This window comes from Cricetulus griseus (assembly GCF_003668045.3).
Source record: "Cricetulus griseus strain 17A/GY chromosome 1 unlocalized genomic scaffold, alternate assembly CriGri-PICRH-1.0 chr1_1, whole genome shotgun sequence".
Taxonomy (NCBI): domain Eukaryota; kingdom Metazoa; phylum Chordata; class Mammalia; order Rodentia; family Cricetidae; genus Cricetulus; species Cricetulus griseus.
The window spans coordinates 20,506,410-20,519,166 of record NW_023276807.1 but is presented as its reverse complement, the minus strand read 5'-3'; positions in this window follow the sequence as shown (position 1 = coordinate 20,519,166).

Sequence of the window (12,757 nt, the reverse complement as noted above, 5' to 3'; positions counted from 1 at the left end):
TTCCACTTGTTTCAAAAAAAGTGATTGGCTTTATGTCACAACTGGTTAGTTTTCTCCTGTTTTAAATGTTTCCATGAGCAGAAAAGCACAGCACACCTCTCTGTATCCAAATCTATTTGCATAGAAAACTGCTTTTGGAGCTTTGTCTGTTATTGTTGCTGCATGTCTAGCATTAAATTGCCACTTTTGAAAAAAATACCACAAATTGTTTCTCAGTCATAAGCTAATAGAACCTAGACTCCTTTCTGACTTACAGCTCTTAGAATCACACTTCTACAAATAATCTTCATAAGTATTGCTCTTAGTTTTTAATCTTGATTTTATAATGTTTTATTATTTAGAAATTTTCAAACAAGCAACATTGTTGAATCTTCATATAGTCACTGGTCTACTCCTGTTACTAATGTGTTACTAAAATTGACTTATCATTGGCTTGTCAGTATACTTCATTATTTTGTAAAATTTCAAATTAATCTATAATATCAACAGAAATCATTATAAATATTTTGGCATGTATATTAGATACATTTCAATATTTATTTGCAATTCTTATTGCAAATCCAGTTGAATCAAATTAAAGTCACATGTGTAAGTAGGATGTGCATGTTTTGATGAACTTTGCCAAACTTCTGGAGTGCTTGGTTCATTACCATCACCTAGAATGTTTGCTCCTGCAACTCCCTATGGTAGCCACCATTAGTGGTCTTCATTCAGATTTTTTTCTATTATACATTTTTTTATATTAGTCCAATAAAGATAAATGATTCAGATAATGCAAAAGAGAACACACAAAACACTATACACTACAAAGTTATTTTGTTAGTTGCACATATTTTTTAATGCTTATAGGTGTTTTGTTTGCATGTATGTATGTGCATCATGTACCAGATCCTCTCCAACTGAAGTTATTAGAGGGTACCAGATCTCCTCAAGCTGGAGTTACAGATGGTTGTGAGACACCAAGTGAGTGCTGGGAATCAATCTTGGATCCCATGAAATGGCAGTAACTTAACTTCTCTTAACTGTTGAACTGTCTCTCCAGTCAGTTATTTACACTTTATCATGAATCTACTCCTATTTACTAGTGATTGTTATTTCAAAACACTGACATCAGCGCTTTGTATTTGTTCCTTCAGTTATATTCAGGGCTTCTTGCAGGATTGAGGTGGTCATACAAATGAATGGTAATGGCTGGGTACTTCCTTTCACCAATCATTGGCCCTCTTTCTACTATTGTGAAGAGATTGGTTACTCTATTTATTAAACAATGTTTCATAATTTTTGCAATAATACAGAATGTTTATAATTCATTATTTCCAACCCTTTTTTGTCTGTTTTGAAGAACTCTATCTTTCTGCTTTCTGTATTGGTTTTAGACCTAGCCTCACATTATCTGTAAACAAAACAAAACAAGACTGCTAGCAGTATGGTTGATATTTTTGAATCAATAGGTTTATATGATAAAATTATGAAAATTTCAAAATAATTATTCAAATTATGATTTTAATTCATGAATATTGTATATATCAATTACATGTGAAAATAATTTCCCTGTTATATATAACTAAAGCACAAAATGTTCAAAGCTGACATTCTTTTACACATGGTGAAATTATTTTCATAGCCAAGAAAATTAAGTTGCTTATCATCACGTATAATTACATCTATCTTTTTAAAATTTCACAATTTATTTAATTTTCTTGTTTATTTTTTCTTGAAAATATTTTTTTATGTACTATATTCTGATCATGACTACTTTTCCCCAACCTCCCAGCTCCTCCTCATCAATCATGTCTTCTTACACTCTTCAATGTAACCACAAGTAAACAACAACAACAAAAGCAATAAAAAAAAGAGAAAAGAAAAAATCACACACATATATAATAAAAACACGGTATTAGAAACCATAATATAGAAGCAAAACCAGCAAGTTAAAAGAAAATGCCCAAACAAAGCATTATAAGGAAAAAATCTACAAAAATACAACTGATTTTATTATATGCTAACCATCTACTGCAGGTTATGGAGTATTCTCATAAGTGTAGTTAATATACCCAATGAGACTCCATTAGAGAAGCCTATTTTTTTCTTTGCAATTAGTTGTGGAGAGTCCTTCTTGGTTAGGGATGGGATTTATGTCTACTTCACTCTCTCAGGTCTAGGTTTGACCTGTGCAGGCCCTATGCAGGCTGACACAGTATCTGTGAGTGTATGTGTGTGTCAGTCTTGTGTCTTGGAGACACTGTCTTCTTGGTATCTTCTACCCACCCTGTCTCTCAAAATCTATCTGGCTTTCCTTTTAAAAGCTCCCTGAACCCTACATGGTGGGTTGATGAAGACTTTTCATTTAGGACTGAGTGTCCCAAAGACTCTCACTCTGTCCAGTTGTGAGTCTCTGTATTAATTGCCATTTACTACTCACTTTTATATTTATTAAATTTTAATTAAAATAGAATTACACCACTTTTCCTCTATTTTTCTCCCTCAACCCCCTCCCAGTTATATTTGTATATTTTCTTAACTCTTTCCATGATTCCTTCAATTTGAAAATTTGAAAGCATTTTTCTTCTCCTCCTCCTCTTACATTATTATTATTATTATTACATGCATATGAATATACAAATGTATAAATAAAACCAACTCATCCATTTTAGTAATTGGTATGTGCTTATAACCTAAAAGGGGGCTCATTTCCAGGGTGAGTCTAATTTCCTAGGAATATTGACGTGGTTCCAGTTTTGCTTCCAGTCATTTCCAGGAAAGACTGTTTCATGTCAGACTTACTGGTCTTATTCTAACAATCCTTTTGCCTCCTCTTGCCTGATGTTCCCTGAGCCACAGTTACAGGCAGTGTGTTGTAGATTATCTACTGGCTCTGAGCTCCCCATGATCAGTTGGTCTCTGTTTTATACCACTTGTGACTTTCTATGATGGTCTCCATTTGCTTTAAAGACATTCTTCTTGGTTGAAGGTGTTAGCCTCACTTCTCTGTGGGTATAAGAATAAGATTTAGAATTTAGTTATTTTTTTGTTAAGAGTATTTAAAATCTACTCTTGAAAAGTTCCCACATCATACAATAACATGTTACTAACTATAACCCCTGTGTCTGACCTCTCCCATTGCCGTCTATATTTATTCATCCTACTTGATACCAAGGTTGTATCTTTTAAGCAGTTTCTCTTTCCTACAAGGTTGGTAACAGTTTGTTTTTCTGTTTTTTTTTGTACTCAGTTTCTTTATGTTTTCAGAGTTTAACTGCAACAAGAAATATTTTCTGTAGTATGGCTTATTTCACCTAATATAGTACCTTACAGAATTATCCATATTGTCTCAGATGGTAACATATTTTTTATTTATAAGTTTGAAGAATATTGTATTGTAAACATAAAATAACTCATGTATCCATGATCCTGGGAAAAGTTTTGCATTGTATACTGGATTTTTGAGGTTCAGGGACCAATTCTTTACTATTGTTTAGATTGTGTGAGTCATGACACTCATACTTTTGAAACTCATTATCATTTTCATGTTTTTTACACTAACAATGGGAATTTTAATATAGTAATAACTTTATGTACTGTCAGAATATTAAGAGACATGACAATGGTACAATTTTTAATTAACTTTTATAATAGTTGTGAACCAATGAAAAAACAAAACTGAATTTCTCCAAAGCAAAAACACAGTCAAAAGAATAGTTATTGGAAATACATATTCAAATATTTGCTAACATCTGCTATACTGCTTTTCAAATAGTCAGAGCTCAGTAGTGTCTATCCCACATTGGGAATAAAAATATATTAAATACTTAATCTAATTTTCTTCAAGGCAATAAAAACTAGATGATGTATATGAGGTATACAGTTTATTTCACACTTACATTATCTTTTAAATTAACTGCAAAATGACCTCCACAATATGCTTATATCATTAGTGGCCAATGAACATGAGTGAATAAAGAGGAGGAATTTTATTTTCCCTACATCTCTTTAGTCTTTATGTCCTATGTGGAATGTCTAACTAAACTAATAAAGTGGCTATATAGATATCACAGTGTTGAATAAAACATATATTATTATTTATATCAGGACATTTCCATGATAAAACAGCTCATTTTCTGGGATGCCTAGAACACATAAAACTCTGGTAAAGAATGGTTATCTGATCTTGCTTTCTGTTTATTAGCTCCTCCAAAATATTAGGCACATGAAATGAAAAGTGGTTGGGTATGCCACTTTGAAATTCATATGAAATGAGTACCAATGTGGCAGGTCCCATCACTCCCGGATCACATCTGCATGTAATTTTTGTGAAGATCAGTAGTGGTACTCAAAATAGCCTGGCATATTTCAGTGATGTATACTATTTTATCTGAAGTGCTAATGAAGCCACTCAGCTGCTTAGATCAATCAAAATTTTGTTTTAAATCAGACAGAAAAACAGATGTAGATTTTCAGAGTTTGTTAGCCAAGAGAGCAAGTCTACTAAATGTATTTATGTGGATGTGGTGTGTGTAAGCAAGTGTAACAAGAAACAAAAAAGAAAAATATTTAAAAAGTAGTTTTATATGGATTTATCAACAGAATCCAGAATCAACTTTAAATAAGATTATCACCTCCCAGTAGCCGTTTTTATTATTGCTTCAAAATCAGCACATATGCATACTAAAAAACTGAAGAAAATATGTTGCCGTGTTGAGTTGTGTGCATCACATTTAGTTCTTCACACATGTCCCTGCTTCTTACCTCTTTTCTATATTAACATTTGTCAAACTCGGAGCTAGCAGAAATCCCAAGAGGCATGAGTTCTCATCCTCAGGTCTATAGATAGCAGTACACTGCTTGCTACATATCTGCTCTTAAATCAAACAAAACACAAACAATGGTTGGGAGAAGTTGTAGCAATCCAAACACCCTGTCTGCTTTTCGTTTTCTTTCTGATTAGCTGGAAACTGAATACAGAGATTACATGTACAATAACATAAGTGCCATTATTTTAGAGTCACATTATCAGAAATTCGTTCCATTTTAGCATTAAACCTTAGGATAAGTGGCACCCTTTAGCACTGTAATATGTAATTGTACTACACTAAAAGTGATGGGGAAACTCAACAACTAGTAAGAAATATAAAAAGCCTAAACTTTTATTAAAAGTACATAAAACACCATACAGCTTCACACACTATTCATAAACTAATACTATCTTCATGGGATACAGGGCTGAAAGGCAGAGGTTACTTAGTAAAGCAGCAAACTGGAATCTTTGTAGAGACAAACACATTTGCATTGTGTCCTGAAAATCTGGAGAAAATTGATAATGCTAATATTTCTTCCGTCCATAAAAATTCGAGAGTTGGGGACTTGGGGACAGGCTCAGCCAGTGAATCTCCTGCCATACACTTATGTGGATCTGAGTCCAAGTGCTCAAAGCGATTGGAAAAACCTGAACATAGTGATATGTACCTGTGATCCCTGCACCAGAGAAGTGGATACAGGAGGATCCCTGGGGTGAAATGTTAGCCAGTTTATCTGAATCAGTGAGCTCTTTATTTAGTGAGAGATCCTGTCTCAATAAATAGGATTGAGGGCAATTGAGGAAGATATGTTGTATGGAAACCTGGCCTTCAGGGACACACACATGTTCATCTACATGAAATGTAAAATTAAAGGAAAAAAAACATAAAATTCAGGCTATGTTAAAATTATGAGGGCGTAGAAGTGGATGGATAAAGTGACATGAACAATATCTGAAGTATGGAATGCAACTGCAGGAAAGGCAAGTAAGACAATATTATAATCTGTATTCTACGACTATATTGTTTTTACTCCTTTATATAATTGTTAGAATCATGACACTTGTTTCTTTGTGGGCATAAATAACATTGTTCATTTAAGTGAATGTTTTGAGTAGAATATTAGGAAATACATCCAAACCTTATATTTTTAGAACCTGGGAGAACATGAAGGAGAAGGCTGGAATATTGTTAATGGCTACAATATTAGGAACAATAGGAAGAAAGATAATTTGGTTGCTGTGGCACAGAATAAAAATACAATATTCATTACAGATCTCTTAAGAGTTAGACAAGAGTTTTGAATGTGCTTACTGTAAATAAATGTAACGAGATGAATATGATAGTCATGACAGGGCGATCATTATCCTATGTATTCATGAATCGAAATGTTACATTGTAGCACCTCACACACACATAGAAAGTAGTCAATGCCAGTAAAGAAAAAAAGCCTGAAAAGTAAAAAATTTAATAAAGGAAACCCGAAAAATGGCTTATGAACTGGTTGAAAGAATAAATCGTCTAAAGAGTTATATGGATCTTAAAGTACATCTGTGTCTAAAAAAGACAATGGTTTGTTTCTTCAATTTTCTCATTTTTTTAATAAATTTTTATTTAATTTAGAAGCAGTCTTAACTTGTATATCAATCCCAGTTCCCTTTCTCTCCCAACCTCCCCGTGCCTCCCACCGACCCCCCCCCCAATCCCAACTCCCATTCTCACCCCAGGGAGGTTGAGGCCTTCCATGTGGGATCATCAAATTTTGTCACATCATTTGGGGCAGGGCCTAGGTCCTCCCCTGTGTATCTAGGCTGAAAGTATCCCTCCATGGGGAATGGGCTCACGAAGTCCATTTGAGAACTAGGGATAGATACTCATTTAATAAGTGTGTAATGGTATGTAGTGCTTTGGATATTATTTATAAATTAATAATGATTTCAGCCATATTTCAGATTATTATTTTTGGTTTATATATTTTATTTGACTAAACATTCAAATAATTTCTTCCATTTAGAAATTAGGTTGTTAGATTTATTTTATTCCATTTTTTGACATAGCTTCACTAACTAATTTTCTACTTTGACAATTTTATATATGTGCATAATGCATTCTGACTATCCCTATTCCCACCTTTGTCTATTTCCTTCATACTTCTGTCACCCACTCAGGCTTATAGGCCCTTTTCTCACATTCATGGATTTTAGCTTGTTCTTGTGACCCACAGAGTTTAACTCTGGTTGCCTGTGGGACTGTGGACATTGATAGTACTTTATGAGACATTCTGATGCTTGCCATTACATTCTCCTCACAATGTTTCCTTAAGAATGAAACTAGTTTTAAAGCAAAATCTGTAATGGTGTTCTCTGTGTTTTGCTTTTTTTTTGGTAATAATGTAAAAATTTAATTCAAACTCATTTTAACATATAATTTCTATGCATCAGAATTTATTTATTAAATTCACTTTTGGTTGTGGATATAGAATTGTTTCAAGAATAGTGAAAAGGCAATTCTACACCAAATTGCCTTTGCTTAAAGTTGCCTATACATATATCTGCCTTTGTCTAGATTTATTCATATTTGTTTCCTTTGTCTACTTCTATAATTATGCACTGTTTTTCTATTGCTGTTATCTCTATGAGAGTCCCAGTGTCTTCTTATTCCCTTTCTTTGTCTTCAGATTTTTTTATTATCAAAATTGTAACTTTGGGCACATTTTTCTTTTAAATATTTTTTATTCTTCTCTCATACATTACATCCTGAATGTAGTTTCCCCTTCCTTAACTCCCAGTCCCCCACCCCAACACTTCTACTCTCCCATAGATCCATGCCTCCTCTGTTTTCTCTAAAAAAAAAGGAAAGCAGGCTTCCTAGGCCATCAACCAGTCATGTTATAATAAACTACAGTAAGAAGGCACAAAAGCCGGGTGTTGGTGGCTCATGCCTTTAATCCCAGCACTCTGGAGGCAGAGGCAGGCAGATCTCTGTGAGTTCGAGGCCAGCCTGGTCTCCAGAGAAAGTGCCAGGATAGGCTCCAAAGATACACAGAGAAACCCTGTCTCAATGCCCCCCCAAAAGAATGCACAAAGCTTCATATCAAGGCTTCACAAGGCAACATAGTAGAAGGAAAAGGGACCCAAGAGTAGGACAAAGAGTCAAAGATTATCTTCCCACCCCACCACACCTGTTAGGAATCGTGTAAGAACACCAAGCTATAGAATTATAAGATATATGCAGAGGACCTAGCTCAGATCCATAAAGGCTCTTGCTTGAATCTGTGTCAACAACTATGAGCCCTGATTTGCTGATTCTGTGGGCTGCAATGTCATGGTGTCTTTGACCCCTCTTGCTTCTTTAATCCTTCCTTTATATCTTCAGCAGGGTTCCCCTTGATCTGCCTGGTGTTTGGTTGTGGGTTTTGCATTAGTTGCTAGATGATGTCTCTCTGTTGACAACTGTATTAGGCACTGACCTATGAGTATAGTAGAATATCATTAGAAATCATTTAATTGATTTTGAACATTGAGTGCTTATTTTTGTTTGTTTTTGATTTGATGTTGGTAGTGGTATTGTATGTGGATTTACCATGCATTTTCTTTTGGGTTTTGGTAAAGTGGGATTATCTATTGCCTATGTCTTTGTGAGTGTAGTTAATTTCCTTAGGTTGGAGTTTTCCTTCCAGTACTTTCTGTAGGGCTGGATTGGTAGTAACAAATTGTTTAAATCTGGTTTTTTTGTGGAATAACTTGTTTTCTACATTTACAATGATTGAAAGTTTGGCTGGGTATAGTAGTCTAGGCTGTCATCTGTGTTCTCTTAGAGTTTGTAGAATATCTATCCACGTCCTTCTGGCTTTCAGACTTTCCATGGAGAAGTCCGGCATAATTCTGATAAGCTTGCCTTTATATGTTACCTAGCCTTTCTCCTTTGCTGCTCTTAATAGTCTTTCTTTATTCTGTATGGTGTTTTAATTAATATGTGATGATGGGTCTTTTTTGTGGCCCACTCTACTTGGTGTTCTGTTGGCTTCTTGTACTTCATTGGCAAGGCTTTCTTTAGGTTGGGGAAGTTTTCTTCAATGATATTGTTGAATAGGTTTTCTGCACCTTTGAGTTGAGTTTCTTCACCTTCTTCTATAACTATTATCCTTATGTTTGGTCTTTTCACAGTGTCCCATATTTCCTGGATATTTTGTGTTAAGGATTTGGTGGACTTAAGATTATCTTTGGTTGATGAATCTATTTTAGCTACTATAAACCTTTCTGCCAAAAGCCACCTGAGCCCCACTGCCACATGTGATCTTTATGCCAGTTGCCCGCCTGAGTTAGGCCCAAATGAATGCACAGAAACTTGTATTAGGTTCAAAGTTGCTTGGCCAATGACTAGGATTCTCATCTGTTAGCTCAGTCTTAACTCTCATAAACCTATATGTTTTATAAGACTTATCTTATCGGATGCCTTATTGGCGTCTCTCCTTGCCGGTGGATCACATTGTACCGCTGGAGCAGGAGCGGAGGGGAAATGAGGGACTCTTGTTTTTCCTTCTTTAAATATGAGTCTCCTTGCTATGTCACTTCCTGCCTGGATCACCACTTCTCTACTCTATTTCCCAGAATCCTCTTTGACTCCTAGTCCCGTCTAACTTGCTATCTCATTGGCCAAACAGTATTTTATTTAACAACCAATGAGACAAACATACACAGTAATTCCCCATCATATTTCCTCTAGTTTATCTTCAGCATCTGAGATTCTGTATTCCATGTCTTGTATTCTGTGTTATGCTTGCATCTGTGGTTCCTGATTGTTTACTCAGCTTTTGTTCATACAACATGGACATCTGTTCACCTATGTTCATAGCAGCATTATTTGTAATAGACAGAACCTGGAAGCAACCTAGATGCCCCTCAACTGAAGAATGGATACAGAAAGTATGGTACATTTACACAATGGAGTACTACTCAGCAGAAAAAAAAAAAAAAAACAATGAAATCTTGAAATTTGCAGGTAAATGGATGGAACCAGAAGAAACCATCCTGAGTGAGGTAACCCAGTATCAAAAAGACAAACAGGGTATGTACTCACTCATATATGGATTTTAGATCTAGAGCAAGGAAGTATCAGCCTACAATCCACACCACCAGAGAAGTTAGGAAGCAAGGAGTACTCTAAGAGAGACATACATGGTCCACTTGAGAAGGGAAAGTGACAAGATCTCCTGAGCAAATTTGAAGCATGGAAAGAGGGGAGAAGGAACTAGGAGAATGATAAAGGGAGCAGAGGAGGGGTGAGGAGGACATAAGGGAGCAGGAAGTTTGTGTAGGGGTAAAAACAGAGGAGAGCAAAATAAGAGATATCATCAGAGAGAGAGCCAGTATAGGTTTAAAGAGAAATCAGGCTCTAGGGAAATGTCCAGAGGTCTACAAGGATGATACCAACTAAACATCTAAGTGACAGTGGAGAGGCTACCTTAAATTCTCTCCCCTGATAATGAAATTAATGACTAACCTATATGCCATCCTAGAGCCTTCATCCATCAGCTGATGGAAGCAGACACCCACAGCTAGGCACTTAACTGCACTGGAATCCAGTTGCACAGTAGGAGTGATGAGCAAAGGGATCAGGACCAGGCTGGTGAAAACCACAGAAACAGCTGACCTGAACAAGGGGGAGCTATTGGCCCCCAGACTGTTTACTGGGAAACCAGCATGGAACTGATCAAGACTCCATGAATGTGGGTGTCAGTTCGGAGGCCTCAGAAATCTATGGGGCCTCTTGTAGTAGATCAGTACTTATCCCTAGCATAGGAATGGATTTTGGGAACCCATTTCAAATAAAGGGATACTCCCTCAGCCTAGATACATGGGGGAGGGCCTAGGCCCTATTCCAAAGGATATGACAGAATCTGGAGACGCTCCATGGAAGACCTCACTCTCCCTGGGGAGCAGAATTGGTATGGAAGGTATGGAATAGGTAGGGTGTTAGTGGGGGCCAGGGGAGGAGGTCAGGGAGAGAGAACTGGGATTGACATGTAAGAAAATCTTGTTTCTAATTTAAATAGAATGGGGAATATATATATATATATATATATATATATATATATATATCCCATCTGTTTTAATATAAATTCCACATTGAGAGATAACATGCACTATTTGTCTAAGTCTACACTGTTCTGTTTAACATTATAGCCTTCATTTCCAACCATTTTACTTCAAATGATCCAACTATTATATTTCTCTTGAAGGCTGGATAAAACTTCCCCCCAAATACACTTATACCATATTTTCTACTTTCTATGCACATTCATCTGTCATGAACATTTAGTTAATTTAATGTATTTTTTAATGGATTGGGACATGAACCTCCATGATTCACTGATTAAGATTCCTTTGGGACTGGTATAGTTGCATCATATGGTATTGTGTTTTATTCTTTGTATAATTTCAATACTGATTTTCATAGTGGCTATACCTGCTTTCCTTACACAAGGACTTTATAGGGTTCCTTTAATTCCAATCTTTTTCAGCACGTTTGTTTTTCTTTTGTTTGTCTAATTTTGTTTATTCATGATGATAGCCATACTGCTTGGCATGAGATGGAATCCAAATAAAGTTACAGGGCTGGAGAGATGGCTCAGCTGCTAAAGGCTAGGCTCACAACCAAATAAAGTTACAATTTGCAATTTCCCTATGGTAAAAGAATGTACAATTCTTAAAAATATATATATTCACTTGTCATATTTGCTTCTTACTTTGACAACTATCTGTTAAGTTGTGTTGCCTATTGATTGGCTAGTTGACTTATTTAGTTTGGGTTTTTACTTTCTATATTACTAATAGAATATAGATATTAATTCCCTTTCATAAGTACCATTGACAAACATTTTCTGCTATTGTGAATGCAGTCTTTTCCTTCTGGTCCTTCTCTCCTGTAATGACCAGAGCTTTGTAATAGAATGAAATCCCACTGTAGTTATTACAATCATTTCCTGGTGTATTGGGTCTGTTTTGGAACACCCTTGTCTATGTCTAGATCGTGAAGTATTTCACTTATATTTAATCTAGCCATTTCAGTGCTTGATATCTTTGATAAAATATTGAATTGATTTTTTACAGGGTGACTGAATGGGATCCAGTTCATTTTTCAATATGTAGGCATCTGAGTTTCCCAGGACTTTTTGTTTAAGAGGCAATATCATTTCTAATGTCTGATTTTGACAACTTTCTTATGAATCAGACGGAAGATTTATTGATGAGAATAGTGTTTTAAGTTATCCACTATTACTATATTATATACAGAATCTAATCATTTTGCCTACTACTATTTCATTTATGAAATCAGATGTATTCTGCATATATTTGCCAATTTTATCATCTTTATGCATTTTTTTTTACTTTTAGAAATATATGGTCACTGACTTCTTCTCTTATGACTAATTGTGGCTTGATATTTACTTTATTGGATGTAAGTATGGCTAGGTTTTCTTGGCTTGGCTTCAATTTGCTTGGGACCATGAGCTCTTGTCCTTCACACTTGGCCTGTGTATTTCTTTACCAGTAAGGTGTAATTATTGTAGACAAGAAATACTCACATCTTGTGTATCCCTTTATTTTTTTATCTAAATTAGTCATTCTGCTTTCTTAGAATGAAAAATTAATGTCACTGACCATTTGGGTAATTATTGAGATGGGCTTGCTGATTTGCTGTACTAAACATTATCAGTTCTTTCCTAGTTAATCTTTTTCAATTATTTCTCTCACAAAGTGTACTCTTTCCATTGATTTTCATGTTGAGGCTTTGTTCCTTCTACATGTGTAGAAGTCTGCAAACTACCTTCTGTAACACTAGATTTGTGGTCATGAATTGATATAGTTCATACTTCTCTTGAAATGTATTTATTTCTCAGTGAATTTTAAGTGATGTCATTGCAAGATATGGCGATCTCGGCAATCAGTTATTTATTTCCA